The sequence below is a fragment of the Pelophylax lessonae genome, assembly GCF_965119305.1.
Source record: "Pelophylax lessonae genome assembly, chromosome: 4".
Lineage (NCBI taxonomy): Eukaryota > Metazoa > Chordata > Amphibia > Anura > Ranidae > Pelophylax > Pelophylax lessonae.
In genome coordinates this window covers 614161163-614181031 of record NC_138771.1, presented here as the reverse complement: position 1 = coordinate 614181031, position 19869 = coordinate 614161163, and the positions used below count along the sequence as shown (strand labels likewise).

Genomic DNA, 19869 nt, shown 5'->3' with positions numbered 1-19869 from the left:
CCCTATATGAGTGGTGGGCAGTGGGCACAGTGCAGTCTGTGGGCCTGACACTCACTGGCAGGCAACTGCAATTATATTACAGAGGAAAAATGAAATTACTTTTTTATCTGCAAGGTGCCGTGCCACCCTATATGAGTGGTGGGCAGTGGGCACAGTACGGTCTGTGGACCTGACACTCACTGGCAGGCAACTGCAATTATATTACAGAGGTAAAATGAAATTATTTTTTTATCTGCAAGGTGCCGTGCCACCCTATATGAGTGGTGGGCAGTGGGCACAGTACAGTCTGTGGACCTGACACTCATTGGCAGGCAACTGCAATTATATTACAGAGGAAAAATTACATGAATTTTTTATCTGCAAGGTTCTGTGCCACCCTATATGAGTGGTGGGCAGTGGGCAGTGGGCATAGTACAGTCTGTGGACCTGACACTCACTGGCAGGCAACTGCAATTATATTACAGAGGAAAAATTACATTAATTTTTTATCTGCAAGGTGCTGTGCCACCCTATATGAGTGGCGGGCAGTGGGCACAGTAAGGTCTGTGGGCCTGACACTCACTGACAGGCAACTGCAATTATATTACAGAGAAAAAATGAAGTTACTTTTTTATCTGCAAGGTGCTGTGCCACCCTAAATGAGTGGTGGGCAGTGGGCACAGTACAGTCTGTGGACCTGACACTCATTGGCAGGCAACTGCAATTATATTACAGGAGGAAAAATTAAACACATTTTTTATCTGCAAGGTGCTGTACCACCCTATATGAGTGGTGGGCATTGGCAGTGGGCACAGTTCAGTCAGTGGGCCTGACACACACTGGCAGGCAACTGCAATTATATTAAAGGGTAAAAATTAAATTACTTTTTAATCTGCATGGTACTGTGCCACCTGATACGAGTGGTGTGCACACAGTACAGTCTGTATATATATATATATATATATATATATATAGAAAAAATAAATAAAAGCAGACTGATATACCAGCCCTAAAAAGGGCTTTTTGGGGTGCTGTCAGGATGCTGTCCTTACAGCAGGAGTGGACACAGAAAACTGGCCTAGCTAATGATTTCCCTATTAATTCAGCAGCAGCAGCACTCTCCCTGCTCTAACTCTGCAGCTTCAGAATGAATCTAAGATGGATGCTGTTCTTGCTTTTTTATAGGATGTGGGAGGGTCTGGGAGGGAGGGTATGCTGATTGGCTGGAATGTGCCTGCTGACTGTGAGGTACAGGGTCAAAGTTTGCTCAATGATGATGTATAGGGGGCGGACCGAACATCGCATATGTTCGCCCGCCGAGGCAAACGCGAACAAGCGATGTTCGCCGGGAACTGTTCGCCGGCGAATAGTTCAGGACATCTCTACCAGTCTATGGAACAGTGTCCATACCGCCCACACTTAGGACTACCACCTTCTAGGCAGGCCCACCCAGATCACATCTCATTTCTGGAGTGCCTTTCTAGGTGCCATGCCCCTAATTTTAGGGTGCTTGTCTGCTTGAACCATGATCATTTCCTCATTTAATACACTTCTATGAGTTGATACACATGCTTAGAAACTCAAATAATGGTGATGCTTTGATTTTGGGATGTAGACCAGGACACAGCATCATCAGGACAAAGCAACTTTAAAAAAGAGAATGGAAGCGCCCTCTAATACATTTCACCCCCTTATGGGCTTAGTCATAGAAGAGTCTCGTCAGGACCAGGGCTTTTACACCTTCCAAACTGCATCAACTAGTGGGTGTGGTCAAATTTTAATAACAATGGAAGGGTCTTAAAGTGGCAATAAATACCAGGAGTGCTTTATGTACAGAGTTTATGTGCAGAGTTTGTTCAGGGGTGCTCCATGTGCAGAGTTCAGGGGTGCGCTACATACTAAAGCCCCGTACACACGATAAGAAATTCAGAAGGGAAAATTTGTCCGACAACCGATCTGCCGATTTTCGGATTGTTAGTATGGTGCTTTCGACAGCCGACTCTGACTTTTCGGCTGACAAAATCCTGATGTGCAGGCTATAAAATTTTTGTCCTCCGTCAACACAAGTCCTATTTCCATCTCATTAGTACAGATTTCGACAGGGAAAAATCTTATGAGCAAGACTAGGCATGCTCAGAGAGAAAGAACACATACAAAGCAATCCAACACATGACATCATGAAGTAGAATTCTGTCGTACGGGAAAATTCGTGTGCAGTTTAGAGCACATTCCAACCAACAGACACGCACTCTGGACAAAAGACCGACGACCGGTCAGCGGAAATTCGTTGCGTGTTTACGAGGCTTTAGTGCAGAGCTCAGCCTTCTTCCACAGCTGCTTACCTCTGCATCCACATCTCACTTTCACCCCTCTTCTTCTTCTCTAATACCTCTCCACACACTGTGGGTGGCTCTGCCACTCACACTCAGGGAGATCATCCAGTAGTCCGCATCCATATCCCCACTGCACCCTGGGCACCTGCATCTCCCTTGTCCCCATCCTGCAATCAGTGGGAGCCACTCAGGAGATCAGATCTATGGAAGTCATTGGGTGACAAGCTGTCACTTGTTAATAGAGAAGCCAGACTTCTGTGTTTACAAGTGATATTCATGAGCAGGGAGCCAAGGACCTGAATCAAAGGTGGTGGAACTGAGTTCCACCAAGTTCGAGCTGAAAAAAAGCCCTGATCAGGACAAAGCACTTAGATGCCCCAGCAAATCTGGTGGGGCAGTTGAAATCTATGCAATAAGAACTGAGCTACTAGTCGCTGTCTCTGCAAAATCAAAATATTGCTCCAACAGAACTTACCTTGGACTGTTACGATAGTTTCAATTTGTGTATTAGGAACAACATTTTTGATATCCGCTGTTTTGATCAGCTGCTCCTGTACTCCAGCTGCAGAATGAAATATTAATGGACCAACATTAACCAATAAATCTTTTCACAACATTTTCTAAATAGAGAGACCCTGAAGACTAAAATGGTGACCACAATTTGTTTATCTAACATAATATTTGTGCTACTGTTTATCAAATCTATATTTTTCAAAAAACATGCTCAAATTCATTTTACCACACACAAACACGATATAGTACCCATTTTAGAAAAAAAAAAAAATGATATATATAAAAAAAGATGAGGTTTCATCTAGTAAATAGACACTAAATATGTCAAGCCTCAAAACTGCATGCTCTTGTGAAACGGCAAAAACAATGGTATCCAAAACTGTACACAAGGGACAGTAGATGGCACTTGTCCACAGTGGCATTGTAGTTGGAGAGAATGCAAAGAGGAACATGGTTCCACTATGGTTTCCTGGGTCACTGAGGAAGCTATCTGATTGGATGCTGCCACCTCATGTGATTCTAGCAGCCATCTTGGGTCAGGTCGAGCCTATATAAGGCCCTGGCTCCCAGACTTAGCACACATTTGCAAGTAGGGACAGGTACCCTGTCTGTTATGAACAGAACTAGCGGCAGCGAAAGGTTCTTGACGTGGAGGGAAAGTGTAGAGTTTGCAACTTCTCTGAACATCTTCCTGCTTGAGCACAAGACCACCAGGCAGCATTCTGCCCCTCCTAACAGGTGCTGTCCGTTCAGCTGAAACTTGTTCTCTATATGCTGTTGGGACCTGTGAATGTTCTCTGTTGGACTGTCTTCCCCCAGGGTTTTTGGTTGAACTGTCTTTGCAATACTTTAATACAAGCTCTTTACATCACACTTGGACTGTGTGTGTTATTGCCACCACACCACGCCCTACTTACAACCCTAGATTTAAGGGGCCGTATACACACTACTGTGTTTTGGTAACATGTGTGTTACTGCAATGCATGTTACATGCATTATTGCATTGTGTTGCAATTCATTTTGAATGTCACTCCAACGTAGGGCAATGTGCTACTGTTTTAGCTCATTGCAACACACTGTAATATGTTGCAATACAAAAAACAGGCCTTTTACAATTGTTATCACGTTAGGGTGCATTGGAAGCACATTTTGAATAAGCTGCCCAATACAATGTGCTGTAATATACCGCAAAAACAAAACTTCAGCCATGCTTTTTATGTCTGTTTCCCCATGGAGAAACGTTATTTCCCTTCTTTTCACTGAAATGCAAAGGATGCAGTATCTCTCTCTCTCTAGGGCTCCATTCAAACCTGGACATTCTTGGATTGCAGGCAGAATCACCTGATTCTGCCTGCAATTCCAGAATTGTGTAAAATACGGGACGCGTTTGCAATGCTATTATTCCTAATAATACCTCAAATTGCGATGGTTGTCACTTGATAAATCGTGCTGCAGTTGTGGCAAACCACATCACGGAAGCTTGTTGCCCAAAATGTTGCAGGAGCTTGTTTTGGACAACAAGCTTCCCCTCATGCAGTTTGCCGTGATTGCAGCACAATCTATCGTGCAAAAACCTCTGCAAAATCGCACCTCAATTGGGGTGCCGTTGCTATGCAAATGCATCCCGCGTTTTGCTGAGATTCTGAAATTGAGGGCAAATTTTGCCTGATTTTGCCCACAATTCCAGAATTCCCAGGTGTCAATAGAGCCTAAAAAGCAAACATGACAGAACAATGGCCGATTTAATTCCAATGGTATCCAGTTTTTGGTAGACGTCCTGTACTATAAATGGCAATAAACATAGAAGTAACATATTGTATCCAAAGAGTGGACATTTACAGACCTCTTCCTCTTCCCTCGGGATCTAAAACAACATTTGTTAAGGTCTGCACAACCCGTTTACCTTCCGGCTGAAAAAAAAAAAACACATGAAAAGCATGATTTCTTATCTTTCAAAAGTTAAAGTGTATGTAAACCCTAATAATTAACTTCTCCTATTTGTTCCCTTTTGGTCTGCTAAGGGACTGCCAGATATTCACTGTTCGGGTCCCCCTGAATTACCAGCACACAGTCATGACAGACAAAGTTCTTAATTTTCCTCTTCAGCTTGCTCCAATAATCAGTCCAGGGGAATTGGGTTGTTTTTGTATTTTATTGTAAAATGGGGATAAGAGAAGGAAATAGTGGGATACTCTGTTTAACTATGCACAATGTTGAGGACTCCTATCTTTTGAAACAGCCAGGCTGTTGATTCACCCTGCCACTATATTATATATTAAATAATAAAATTATATTATTGATTAGATTATAATTCATGCGTTTGTGTTTCAAATTTATCACATCTGGGATGTCTACTAGACTCTTGTTTTGGTCAGGTTTAAGTCAGTAATTACTAAGAATTGTAGGCCTATAATACATAACGGCAAATTTCCATGAAAAGAATTGTACCGCTTTTGGTATGTAATTCCTGACAGAATCATACCGCGAGGGAGGTTAAGAGTTCCCTTAACTGGAACTAAGGGGACAAGCCCAACCCCTCAAAAACAACCCCACATCATAATCCCCCTCCAAGTGATTTGGACCAGTGCACAAAGCAAGGTCCATAAAGACATGGATGAGCGAGTTTGGAGTGGAGGAACTTGAATGGCCTGCACAGAGTCCTGACCCCAACCTGATAGAACATCTTTGAGATTAATTAGAGCGTAGACTGCGAGCCAGGCCTTATCCAATATCAGTGCCTGACCTCACAAATGCACTTCTGGAAGAATGGTCAAAGATTCCCATAGACACACTCCTAAACCTTGTGGACAGCCTTCCCAGAAGAGTTGAAGCTGCTATAGCTGCAAAGGGTGGGCCAACTCAATATTGAACCCTACGGACTAAGAATTGGGATGCCATTAAATGCATGTAAAGGCAGGCGTCCCAATACTTTTGTCAATATAATGTATATCTGTGTCCCTGTAGAAGAAATGTCCCATCACTTCATGTTTTTCTCCTCAACAGAGACCCAGAAGGCAGCATAAACCTGACAGATGCTCTAACAATCTTTTTGTACTCACCACAACCTTCAGCTTCTTTCTCACACCATCTGAGACAGCCTGTCCAGCTGCTTTCACTTCAATGTCGTGATAGCCCAAAGTCAGAGGAACAATGATAAAAGGTATGGCCAGAGACGAGGCAGCCTTTACAGTCACAAATTGGCGATATTTACTCTTGGCAGTAGAGAGACTGCAGAAATGTTCATTGTAAGTCCACTCCACACGTACCTAAACCAGACAAAAAATATATACAAATACAAAAATTACATGAGTTTAAAGCTGAAGTAGAATCTGCTTAAGGTTTATCCTTTCCAACCACCTTATCAACATGCTAATGACATTATTAAAAAAAAAAAAAAAAAAAAACTTGCTGTTTTCATTAATAAATATGTAAACCCAAAATTTTATATTCCTGCTATGTGCCTGATGTACCATGTACTTGCGTGACACTAAGCATGATGGCACAGCCTGGTGCTCTAGCTGTGCTGAGAACTCAGCCTTGTCCTGACATGCCCCACCCCCCGCCCCTGCACATCATTTACTGGGAAGACCAGGGTGCTGTTGTTCACCCCCAGCTCTCTGAATCACTTATGCAGCTGAGAACAGAGGGTATATGATCACTTAAAAAAAAAAAAAAAAAGGGGGAAAAAGGATATTTATAATTTATTTTATATCTATACAAAGATGTTTTGCCTTTCATTTCTATTTTAATCTGCATGGGTTGTTTTACAAGTAGAGGGTTTACATAGACTTTAAATACCTTGTTTTCCACCCAGTGATGTAATTACTGTGTCTCTGAGCTTCTCTATAAAATGCAGAGAGATTATGGCTAGTGGGAAGGTCTGTACTGTATATATAGCTTCTTGAATACAGAAGACCTCCCTAGGTAATGCCCACTTGTGATGCCGAGTCTCTATGATTGACAAAACTGAAATCCAATGAATGAAAGTGGCAAGTCAGAAACAGACTGGTGAAGAGGGGCTAGATGATGAAACTGAAGAACTGTGTGAAGGCGCCTGGTATGTAATAAATATGATCAGTTGCCTGCTGCCCCTTTAAGTGTGCAATATACACAAATGTGACAAACTTAAATAGAGAAAGGATGGCGCAACTCCTAAATAACCAATATGGAATCAATAATGAATATATCAGAACAGATACAGATTTTTTTTAAACGGATATCTTACATGGTATCAAAAAAATTAATTTTTATATCTAATAGAAGAAAATAGTACATATATGAATAGTGAATGCTAGCAAAATCACGTGATAGTGAATAGTGAATCAAATAATTCAAAAATAGTGAATCAATATTAAATATTATGCTTCCTTCTAATGCACAGTGTAATAAGCTCACAGTGTACAGTGAAAAAAGAGTAAGTCATTTCAGTACAGAAGAGGAACCTTTGAAAACGTCTTCTAGGACGAAACGTCGTTAGGTCACGGCGTGCTGACGTCATCACTGGAAGCGTTCCAAGCGAGCGGATGTGCCTTGCCATCCGGCCGGCGGCTTTTCATGCTCTTTTGCTTTTAACAGAATGTAAGTGTGTTTCCTTTATTTAATAAACCAATGGTTACGATTTTACACTATTGGCGTTTTTCTTTATATTTGGGATTGGTTTGTCCATCTACTGAGATTATTGGCTCATCCTTTGGGATCATCCTCAACCCTGACCCTGCTGTGTGAGTTATCTATCGGTGGTGAATGTCGGTGGATTGGATCTGTTTGATACCATACATTGCGCAATTACTATCTGAGTCCAGTAAGGGGCCCATATTGTCAGTGTTGGTGGTCCTGGTACATTTGGGATTTTTCTCTATCTCCCTATATCCATCCTCAATCTGGTAAAGCGGCTTTCATATTGGTGGTGGTCTTCTTCCATTTTCAATATCATCTGTCTTTGTGATCACTCATTTGGGGAGTGTTATATGCCTGCACAATATTTTCTTTTGGTAAGCAGCCCCACATCTGGTGACGGATTATACACCTCCTGCATGGTGTAATTTAGGGTGTTTAAGGAATAATTATCGTTATGGTATTATGCTATGGCGTTTTCTTTTTTTCCATGATTTTATGACCTTATTCTTGGGAGTTCATCATATGTGTCTTCTACAATCAAGTTCACTCCTTCATGATTTATCGCTGCAATCATTTATTGTTTGTCTGGTAACCACATCACCTAAAAGTTTTCGGATCCTTAAGTGTGGATTTTATTAGTCACATCAATTTGAAGATTATCTGTTTTTCACTAGGACTTTTTTGCACTGGGACTTGATTCATTTATTTATTTTTTGTTTTGGTTTTGGACATTGATTTGTTCACTTTCATTCAGCGCGACTTATTTTATATATAGTACAGAAGAGGAGCCTTTACAAGCTGGGCTGGCGATCAGCTTTAATATGAACTTTGAGAACAACTGTGCACATTTTCTTAAAATTTTGTACGTTTATAAAAGTATAGGGATCTACATATAAGGAAAACTTGCTGTGCAAGTGTCTAAAACACTCGGATAGCCTTCTCAACCCCCATAATCTGCCTGATACTTGTATTTCCATGATTATCTGTTCCATCTAGTGGCCACCATGCAGAAAAATACAGCATTACGGCCCCTGGATGGAGCTGAAGACCATAGAAAATAAATGTGTTCGGCATATTATGGGGGTTATTTGTGGTGGCTGTGCAAATGCAAGAGACATCCACACAGTATTTTTTTTAATAGACCCCTATATGTTTATAAATTTACAAACGTAGTTTGTCGGAACCAATTTAAAGTGACACTAATCTCTGGTTTATATATTATTTGTTAGAGATCACAGCTGGCCATACTATATACTAGCCCAGGAGTCTTCAAACTATGGCCCTCTAGTTGTTCAGGAACTACAATTCCCATCATGCCTAGTCATGTCTCTGAATGTCAGAGTTTTACAATGTCTCATGGGATGTGTAGTTCTGCAACAGCTGCAGGGCCATAGTTTGAGGATCCCTGTACTAGCCTTTCCCAACCTTTTAACCCCAGAGGAACCCCTAAAGCAAATTTCATGAATCAAGTAACCCTTACTAAAGCCAATTCATTGAGAGTCCATGGGAAAAATGTCTGTTATATTGGTGGTTAGTAGGAAGAATGCAACCCTTATGGCCCGTACACACTTGACGAAAATCGAGCGAAATATCCTCCGATTTTTCTCTCTCTTGCTCAGCGGTCATAACCGTTTTTAGTTGACAGTGCATAAATGTTCACGAAATTTCTCGTCCGATTTTTTTTTTTTGGAACATTTGTTCCTAGACTTCCGGGTTGCCAGCAACTTCAGATCATGCGCAGTCTTTCGTATCCGATTTTTCGCGGATGTGCTGCATACACATTAAACGAAAATTGGTCGTCTGTGGACGGACTTTTTAAAATGTTGGTGTTTGTCCCTCCGTTTTTTTTTTTGTTGAAAATGTCGGCATCGGCTGCTGAAAGTTGTGTAGACACTAGCCGAAAATCGTACGATTTTACTTCGGATGGGAATTTTTGGCAGATTTTCTACTAGTGTGTACCCCACTTTAACCACTTCAGCCCTGGAAGATTTTACTCCCTTTCTGACCAGGCCCTATTTTGCGATTTCTTCACTGCGTTATTTTAACGGACAATTGTGCGGTCGTGCGACGCTGTACCCAAACAAAATTTACGTCCTTTTTTCCCCACAAATAGAGCTTTCTTTTGGCGGTATTTGATCACCTGTGCGATATTTATTTTTTGGGCTATAAACAAAAAAAGAGCGACAATTTTGAAAACAAAAAATATTTTTCACATTCTTTTATATGACATTCTCAAAAAAAAAAAAAAAATTAAAAATTGACATTTTTTAACATTTTAGGCCAATTTGTTTTCTGCTACAAATTTTTGGTAAAAAAAATAAATTAAAAAAATCGCATTTGATTGTGTATTTTGATTGGTTTGAGCAAACGTTATTGTGTCTACTAACTACGGGAAAGATTTATGTAATTTTTATTGTTTTTATATTTTAATTTTACTAGTAATGGCGGTGATCTGTGATTTTTTGCAGAACTGCGGCATTGAGGCGGACAGATCGGACCCCTGACTGACATTTTTGCCACTTTTGGGGGGACCAGTGACATTACTACAGTAATCAGTGCTAAAAATATGCTCTGTTACTGTAATAATGACACTGGCAGGGAAGGGGTTAATATTGTTGGTGATCAAGGGGTTAAATGTAAGCCTAGGGGAGTAATTCTAACTGTGGGGGGGGGGGGCTTGTGAGATGATCACAGAGACATGCGATCCTCTATAGCAGGATCACATGGTCTCTGATCATCTGAGGGAGAAGGACAGACAGCTGTGTTTACATCAACCGTCTGTCCTTCTCTGTCAGCGGGGAGAGATTGAGGGTGTCAGGCGGCAATCGGAGCCACCTGACACACGCACTGGCTTCCCAGCTGACGAGCGGGGGCGAGAATGTGCTGGCGGTGGCGCGCGCTCGCCCCCTAGACTCCCCAAAGCGAGCGCCATACATGTACGGCGATTTGCCTGTAGGAGCCAGCCTGCCGCAGTACATCTGGGGCGGCTGGTCGGAAAGCGGTTAAAGTGGCGGTCAGAATTCCACCATTACGGACAGCCAAAAAGATACATTGGTGTCATGCTGTTGGCTTTGTCAAGTGGTATTGGCCCAGGAACTATGCAGACACCAACAGATGGGAGGTCTATCATCTACAGCTCAAGGAATCTCTAGCAACCTTTAGAGGAACCCCGATTGAAAATAGTTGCTGTATACAATCTGATTGTACAATCTTTTTTACCCACTTCAGCCCCGGAAGGTTTTGCCTGCCTTACTTTAACAGGCAATTGCACAGACGTGCGACGCTGTACCCAAATCAAATTGATGTCTTTTTTTTCCCACAAATAAAGCTTTCTTTTGGTGAAATTTGATCACCTCTGCGATTTTTATTTTTTGCGCTATAAACATAAAAAGAGCGACAATTCTGAAAAAAAAATAGATTTTTCACTTTCTGCTATATAAAACATCCCCCCCCCCCCCCCAAAAAAAAAAGAAGTAAAATTCTAATTTTTTCATCATTTTAAGCCAATTTGTATTCTGCTACATATTTTTGGTTAAAAAAAAAAAAAATCCCAATAAGCGTATTTTGATTGGTTTGCGCAAATGTTATTGCGTTTACAAACTAGGGGAAAGATTTATGCCATTTTTGTTTAATTATTTATTGTTTTACTAGTAATGGCGGCGATCTGTGATTTTTAGTGGGACTGCGACTTTGCGGCGGTCAGATCGGACCCCTAACTGACAATTTTGGGGGGACCAGTGACATTACTACAGTAATTAGTGCTAAAAAAAAAAAAAAAACACTGTTACTGTAATAGAGACAATGGCAGGGAAGGGGTTAACCCAGGGGTGATCAAAGGGTTAAGTGTGCTCTTAGGGGGTGTTTTCTAACTGTGAGGGGGGTGGGCTTGTGGAATCAACACAGAGACCTGTGTTCCTAAATAGAAGGATCACAGGCGCTCTGTGTTGATTCCAGAGAGAACAAAGATCTGCTGTGTTTACAACAGCACAAGTACGGCGATGTGCGCAGCCGAGCAAGCCTGCCGCAATTTATATATATATATATATATATATATATATATATATATATATATGCACGGCGGGCTGTCAGCAAGTAGTTAAAGTAATCAAAGCCATCAATAAAACCTAAATACCTAATTCAGTTAGTATTAAATCAGACAGACCCTTGCACTATATACTACTTAGTTCAAGGTGGATATAATATGGCACAATAAGATTGTATAGTGTATGGTCAACCATCTTTAAAATTGTATTAGTAAAATCATACAAATACTAATATGTTCAAGTTATTCATTATTTCATGTTATCACTTGGGCTTAGCTTGCAAGAAATGTGTACTAGTAAACTGATTCACTTACTTTGAGATCACTGTTGCCATAGTTGTAGAGAATAGCTCTTATCTCAACTTGTTCATTCCTTATCACAGCATATGGAAGTCGGAGGTCAATGAAGAAGGTTAGCTGGACCTGGATATCATGTGGCTTAGATATACAGATTCCTGCCAATGAAAATGCAGAAAAGCAAAACATAAATAATCATCATTCTAAATAAAAAAACCTCCTACATGAGAAAAAAAAAACATCTCCATAGTAAATCGCACCCATTCTACATGTAAAAACACCATCCCATCCTAAATCACACTGATTTTACATAAGCAAACACCATCCCTATCCATAAGAACACCCGTCCTACATGAGGAAGCACCATCCTCACCCCAAATTAAACCTATTCCACATGAAAAAACACCATCTTATCCTAAATCACACCACCTCACCCTAAATCACACCATCTCATCCTAAATCACACCATCTCATCTTAAATCCCACCATCCAATCCTAAATCCCACCATCTCATCCTAAATCCCACCATCTCATCCTAAATCCCACCATCCCATCCTAAATCCCTCCATTCCATCCTAAATCACACCATCTCATCCTAAATCCCACCATCTCATCCTAAGTCCCACCATCTCATCCTAAATCCCACCATTCCATCCTAAATCCCACCATCTCATCCTAAATCCCACCATCTCATCCTAAATCCCACCATCCCATCCTAAATCCCACCATCCCATCCTAAATCCCACCATCTCACCCTTAATCACACCATCTCATCCTAAATCCCACCATCCCATCCTAAATCCCACCATCTCATCCTAAATCCCACCATCTCATCCTAAATCACACCATCTCACATGTAAAAACACCATCTCATCTAATTCATCTAATTCACACCATGCTACACAAGGAAACCTCATCCCATCCTAAATCACACCTATTCTACATTAGTAGACACCATCATTTTTTTATTTATAGAGAGGTTATTAGTTTTCCAATAAACAAAATACAAACATTTACTTCCATAAATCCTCCCCCATTTCCCCTGTCCCACTTGCGTCTTAATCTCTTGCAAGTTCCTTCTTCCTCTATTCCTTCCCTCTGTTTTGTTTCAAATTTCCCTTGATTCAAAAATTTTAATTGTACTTAAATTCTATCTAACCAGATGTTTATAAATTTTCCTATTTACTTTTTTCCCATAGTAATACAGTTCTTCCATATTATAAATAATAAATAAATAATAATTATAATAATAAATAATATTTTTAACCCAATCTCCCAACGTTGGACTCTCTGGTACTTGCCAGAATTTTGGAATTAGAGATTTTGCTGCATTTATTAGATGTGATGTCACCTTTTTATATTGCTTAATTGTCAGTTTAGTATTATGGAATAGATAGGTTTCAGGATTTTTTGTCATCTCTACTCCTCTTATTCCCTGGATTCTTGTATCTTTGAGAATTCTCACCATATTTGTGCCATTGTTCAAATTACCCAACATCCTCTCCAACAAAATGATTTTTCTGATATGTGCTTTAGCAGGTGTTATATACCATCTTGATAGACATTTATAGTTCATTTCTCTCGTATTTACATCTATTGTTGTCCCGTCTTCTAATTTCAATATTTTCTCTTTTTCTTGTTTGCTCAAGTCTGCATCAAGCTCTGCCTCCCATTTACCCAGATAGGTTTCAGGTTCCGCGATCCTGGTAAGAGTCGTATATACCTGGAAAATGCAGTGCCTTGGCGCAGACGGTGAGCTGAGCATTTTTTCAAATGGTAATACATTTTCGCCTGATTTTATTGGGTGAGGTAGTTTCTTTATAAAGTGCTCTATTTGGTGATTCCTTATTTCATTAATCAGCAATAATTCTCTTTTTTGTCTTAATTCCTGTAGTGTACATATCTCTCTTTTTTCATAATATCTTTTTATTGTGCGTTCTTATCCTTTATCCAACTCCCAAACAGTGTTTTATTCCCTGGTAAAAAATAAATAAAAAATCTGTCCCTATATCTATACTGTTTCTAATAGTTGCAAGTAGAAGTTCCAGCAATAGTGCAAAAAATAAGGGAGAGAAGGGGCACCCCTGTCTAGTTTCATTATTCAATTCGAAGGACTGAGATAGAATTCCATTTATCTTAATTGCTGCTGTTGGGTACTTCTAGAATGTTTTAATCCACTGGATCATTCTTGGGCCCATCCCTTTTACCTCCAGTGTCGCTAACATGAAACCTCAGTCCACCCTGCCATATACTTTTTCAGCATCTACTGACAGAAGCAGGGCTGGGGGCCCCTCTTTAAGTACTTTTTTGTAAGAGTAACAATGTTCTCAGTTCATTGTCTCTCCCTTCTCTCCCAGGGATGAATTCAACTTGATCTTTATGAATCCATTCCAGCAATAATGCTTTCAGTCTGATAGCTAGTATTTTGGCATATAATTTTTGTATCAACATTTAACAGTGATATAGGTCTGTAGCTAGAGCATTACGTTATGTCCTTCTCTTCTTTTTGTATTACTGTAATATAGGCCAACAATGATTCCTTTCTCATTTTACTTCCTTACCCCATAGAGTTCCAATATGAACATAGCTTTGGTACCAATAGTGGTTTAAATTTTTTTTATAATAGATAGCAGAGAAACCATCTGGTCCTGGGCTTTTCCTCATAGCTGTATCTCTTAGTTAGTTAAAAATGTCTTCCTGCATTACGGGACTTTCTAGTTCTAACACTTTTTCCTTTCTTACTTTAGGCAGTTTGTCTTCTTTTAAGCAAGTTAGTATTCTTTTCTTCCTTTCTAGTTCTTTTATTGGTTCATCCAATGGTCCTACTGTAGATGATGTTTTATAGAACATTTGAAATACTTCTTCTTTTTTGTGTTGTTGAATATACTAATTCCCCTGAGCGGTTTTCCATTTTTTCTATGAAGCCTATTGACTTCTTCTTTAGTACGTTTGCTAGATATTTTCCCGGTTTGGTGATATCTTTCTTTACTTACTTTATTAAAGATTCGGCTTGTTTCCTGTTTTCTTAACATATTTAACTAATCTCTTTTTAATACTAACAGATGTTGTATATCTTTTTCCTTTCCTTTTTTATGTCTTTGTTCCAATTCATATAATTCCTTTAATATTTGGTTTATCCTATTCAGTCTTTTGTTTTTCTGAGTCCCTATTGATATCAGAATACCCCTGATGTAGGCTTTATGAGCTTCCCATACCGTGGCTTTTGTTACTTCTTGTGTCTTATTTATCAGGAACTAATGTTCTATTTCTTTCTTTATTTTCCCTTCCGACTCCTGATCTTGTATTAGTATCTCATGTATTCTCCAATTATTTGTCTTATTCTGTTCCTCTGTCATCCTAATTTCTGTTATTACTGGTGCATGGTCAGACATTGTTATTACTTCAATAGATGTTTTACCTACAATGTCTAGTAATCTATGTTCTACCAATATATAATCTAGTCTTGAATATATCCCATGTACAAAGGAGAAAAATGTATAATCCCTTACATTTGGGTGTTGGATTCTCCAAACATCTATTAATTGATATTGGTATAATGTTTTTTTCAGTAACTTGAGTTGATACACTTCTCTCCTCCGGGCACGCCTCGATACATCAAGCCGTGGATCCATTGAGAAATTGAAATCTCCTGCCACTATCTCTTTACCTACTTTAATTTCCATAAGTTCTCTCAAAATCTGCTTTAAGTAATATAGTGGGTTCTTATTGGGGCAGTATATATTTGCCAACATATACTCTTCACCACATAATTCTCTCTTCAAAAACATGTATCTACCCTCTGGACTTGTCCTCCTCTCCCTTTCTTGAAACCTTATGTCTTTTGCAAATCCTATTGCCACTCCCTTTGTTCTTTTTGTTGTTGAATCTCCATAGTACCATATTGGATATTTTTTTGAGTAGAATTTAACCCTTGAGTCATGTGATATATGTCTTTCTTGTAAAAAAAACAAACTATGCTAGCGGAGTAATGCTGGATTTCTTTAAGGATTTTATGTCTTTTTACCGGAGCATTTAAATCATTCACATTATACGTTAAAAGTTTAATCTTGTTCATATTGAATATCTATTCCCTTTTATCTCCTCTTCTCCCCTCCTCCCCTTACGCGGAGGCCTCACAGGAATACTGAAAGGTATGTCTAAGTTATAGGTCGCGGGGGGGGGGGGGGATGTAGACAGATCAGCAAGAGACAACAAATCGACAGATAAAAAAGAAAATACATGCATTGAGATCCATATTGGGAAAATTACCCTCCCTCCCTCCCCCTCCCCTTCTCTCCCTCTCCCCTCCCCTTCCTATTTTCCTTTCTCTTATCACCTAGAGGTTTGTGGCTATATTCTGGCCTTGGAATCTATGGGAGTCAGAGACTTCCTTCCTCTCCCATTGGTTCCTTTCCCCTGGGGTAAGGCTCTGATCACATACACCAGCTTCTTCCTTATTATAGGAATTTTGGCCCAGTAGCATATCAGGGTACCGAGTGTCCTGTCAATTTTCTTTCTCTATTGCTTCATTTCTTCCCCTCTTCTCTGCCTACTTTATCTACATTTATCTATGCCTGATCTCACCTCCACACCATTCTATTCAAAATAAAACCATGCCAAATGAGGAAACACTAGGGATGGACAAATGGTTCGACCCGAACATGGCTGTTCACCTATTCGACGAACACTCAAAATCAGGGTGTTCGACTGTTTGTTCAGCCTGCAGAATGACCACAATGCACTGTGCCGCCGCACAGTGCATTGGAAGCCCTCATTGGCTGAAGCAATGAAAGCTTTGCCCAATCAGGGCCCAGAGCACTGTCAGAGCCATGATTGGAGAAAATAATGACGACTCTATTCAATCATGGCTCATTGTTTTTTAGTTCTGCCCCACGCGATAAAAGTATTCTTTCAATAGCGGCCATTTGTAGCGCGATATCGGCGTGGAGAGAGATAGAACAGGGCTCTGTTCAGTGCTAATAGAGAGTTAGTGTGCTATAGTGTACTATTCTGATTATATTGTCAGTGTAGAATATCAGTTTAGAGTGATAGTTAAGTCAGTGTGAGTGTAGTGACCATTCATTTTTACTTTAGTGTCATTTTAGTGTGAATCTAGTGATAGTTCAGTTAGTGTGAGTGTAGTGAATAGCTAAATCTGTCTTCTTGTCCACATCTATCCCTGTTATAGCCTCAGCATCAGGCATGGAGTAGTCAGCTGGGTTATTTGAACACAGCTTCAGCCACTTTCTCCTTGAATATGCACAGCCATTACTTTATTCAGATGTTGGTTGGGGAAGGTAGGAACATAAGCCTACAGAGAGGGGAGAATACTGGTACACAAATTGGCAGTCATGTTCCTCCAGGCACAGCGCACTGCCAAGTTGTCTCCAGTGGTAATGAGGATGGAGGAGATGATGATGATGAGGTCATTGACGCGATTTGGGTGTTGGATAGAGCAGAGGAGGTAAGTGAGGATGAGGCACAACCCCAACGAGGCAGTCATCATGGAAGATTAGAGAGCAGCCACCCTTTTCTATCACATTGTGGATCTGTTATCTCCCGGCCCACTTCCAACAGATCAGCGCTCTGGGCCTTTTTGAGCACATGTGCAGCCGATGACACTGTTGCAATTTGCAAACTTTGTCTCACACACATCAAACGTGACAAAAACACCAGCCATTTGTGTAACACATGCATGACTAGGCATTTAACCTCTCACCACTCAGTTCATTGGCAAAAGCACCTGAAAGCTACACAAAACAAACAATTCTGTTCCTCCTCCTTCACCTCAGTCTGCCCCCGCTATACCTCATGACCTCCTAGCAGCCTCCACTGGCAGGGATGATGGCATAGCGCAGGGTATGCAAGATGCTTGCAGCACATCTGCCAGTAGCAAACCACCAGCTGTAGACTATAGCCAGCACATTTCTCTGCCCCATCTGCTGCAGCAAGAAAAAAAAATACAGTTACTGACACCCACATGCCCAGCGTCTAAATGCAAGCTTGTCAAAGCTGCTGGCTTTACAACTTCTGCCTTTCCGTCTGGTGGATTCTGCCCCCTTCTCACAATGGCAGGTTCCTAGTAGTGATGAGCAAAACACTCCCCGGTTTGGTTCACACCAGAACACCGCAAACAGAGGAAAAGTTTGTTCGAACAAATGAACCTGATCGAAGTCAATTGGACTCGAACCTCGAAAATCAAAAGGCCTAATTTGGAAGGCTTAAATGCAAGTTATTGCCCCAAAATAGCGTATGGGGGTCTGGGTGCTGCCCTGGGAAACATGTAGCAATGAAAAAAAAAGTTTTTAAAAACTATTGTTTTTAAAGGAGCAGTGATTTACTGATTTTAATGAGGCTTAAAGTGAAACTATAAAAATGAAAAATTCCTTCAAATATCGTACCTGGGGGGGGTCCCTTGAATGTGCCTGTAAAGTAGTGTATCTCTATGATGTATGTAGCCTGCTGCAGCAATACTGACATTTCTAAAGCAAAAAATGTGATCTACAAATATGCATACAAATTTCAAATCAAATGTACTTGTCATACAGGTGCAGAAAAATTGGGCCTTGGTTGTTGGTGGTGCCTGAACACCGCAACCCCTCGCAGTTACTTTTGCTGGGCAAAGGAATGGGACCTGCTGGTAAGAATTCCATACAAATTTGAAATTGCATGTACTATACAGGTGCCAGAAATTGGGCCTTTGCTGTTGGTGGTGCCTGAACATCGTAACCAAGCCCTCGCAGTTACTCTTGCTGGGTGCAGGAATGGGACCTTCTGGTAAGAATATCATATAAATTTGAAATTGCATGTACTATACAGGTGCCAAAAATTGGGCCTTTGCTGTTGGTGGTGCCTGAACACTGTAACCAAACCCTTACAGTTAACTCTTGCTGGGTGCAGGAACGGGACCCGTTGGTAAGAATTCCCTACAAATTTGAAATTGCATGTACTTGTCATACAGGTGAAAAAATATTGGGCCTTTGGTGTTGGTGGTGCCTGAACACCGTAACCCCTCACAGTTAGCAGGGCATAGGGACAGGGCCTGCTGTTGAAAATTACATACGACATTTAAATTGCATGCACCTGTCATGCAAGTGCAGAAAAATTAGGCCTTGGGGGTTGGTAGTGACCTAAACCAAAAACATTGTTGGAAGCTAGCAGAATTTAGGTAGAGGAATAGGATAGGCAGCATATGCAGTCTTCAAGGGATGGCAGACCCCTAGCAAATTTAATTTGTTACATCAGCATCAGGGGCTTAATAGCTCTTGTTGATTCAGGACTGGTTAATTTTGATAAAAGTCAGCTGGTCAACAGAGTCTGTGGACAGACGCACTCTTTTGTCCGTCACAGAACCTCCAGCATCACTGAACGTCCGTTCGGAAAGCATGCTGGAAGCCGGACAGGCCAGTAGCTCCATTGCATATTGAGCAAGTTCTGGCCAGTGGTCCATTCTCAAGACCCAGTAACCCAGTGGATGCTCAGCTGGAAAGGTCTCCAAGTCTGGCGCCTAGATAATCATGCACCATATGATGGAGACGCTGCTGATGGCTGCTTGAACCTAACAGCCCTGAGCGCTGCTGAGGACTAAAGAACTGTTTTAAGGTATCGGTCAGCCGGCTGCCTTGTCCACCGCTCCTCCTTTGGCTGAACAATGCCTCAGAAACACGTCTAGAGAATGTTAACCTCTTAGTGTCTGGAAAGGTGGTACACAAATTTTTTTCAAGGCCTCTTTAAGATGTTTCATCCTCTGCTCCCTCTGCAAAGGCAGGATAAGCTCTGCAACTTTACCCTTGTAACGTGGATCAAGAAGGCTTACCAACCAGTAATTATCCCTCTCCTTGATAGCATGAATCCTCGGGTCCTTTTGCAGGCTTTGGAGAATCAGGGAACCCATGCAAAGGAAGTTGGAGGAGGCATGAGTTTCTGAGTCCTCTGGGTCAGTAAGGATGACATTGTAAGCAGGAGAAACCTCTCCCCAACCACGTACAACTCCTGGGGTTTCTGGGGAATCAAAACCATCCCTTGAAGACGGCTGTATGCTATCCTATACATCCATGCTGCCGAAATCCTCCTCCTCCTCTTTCTCCT

General features: G+C 40.9%; 1 pseudogene across 1 annotated transcript in view; it reads right to left on the bottom strand.

Moving 5' to 3' along the window:
* Nucleotides 1-19869, bottom strand: part of LOC309552831 (A.superbus venom factor 1-like) — a 319818-nt pseudogene that overhangs the window by 124875 nt on the left and 175074 nt on the right. The window contains exons 21-24 of the transcript XR_014226164.1: nucleotides 11800-11939; nucleotides 5885-6091; nucleotides 4669-4735; nucleotides 2788-2874 (exon numbers count right to left, since the gene is read on the bottom strand). The product of XR_014226164.1 is annotated as an A.superbus venom factor 1-like (transcript). The remainder of the gene's footprint in view (nucleotides 1-2787; nucleotides 2875-4668; nucleotides 4736-5884; nucleotides 6092-11799; nucleotides 11940-19869) is intronic.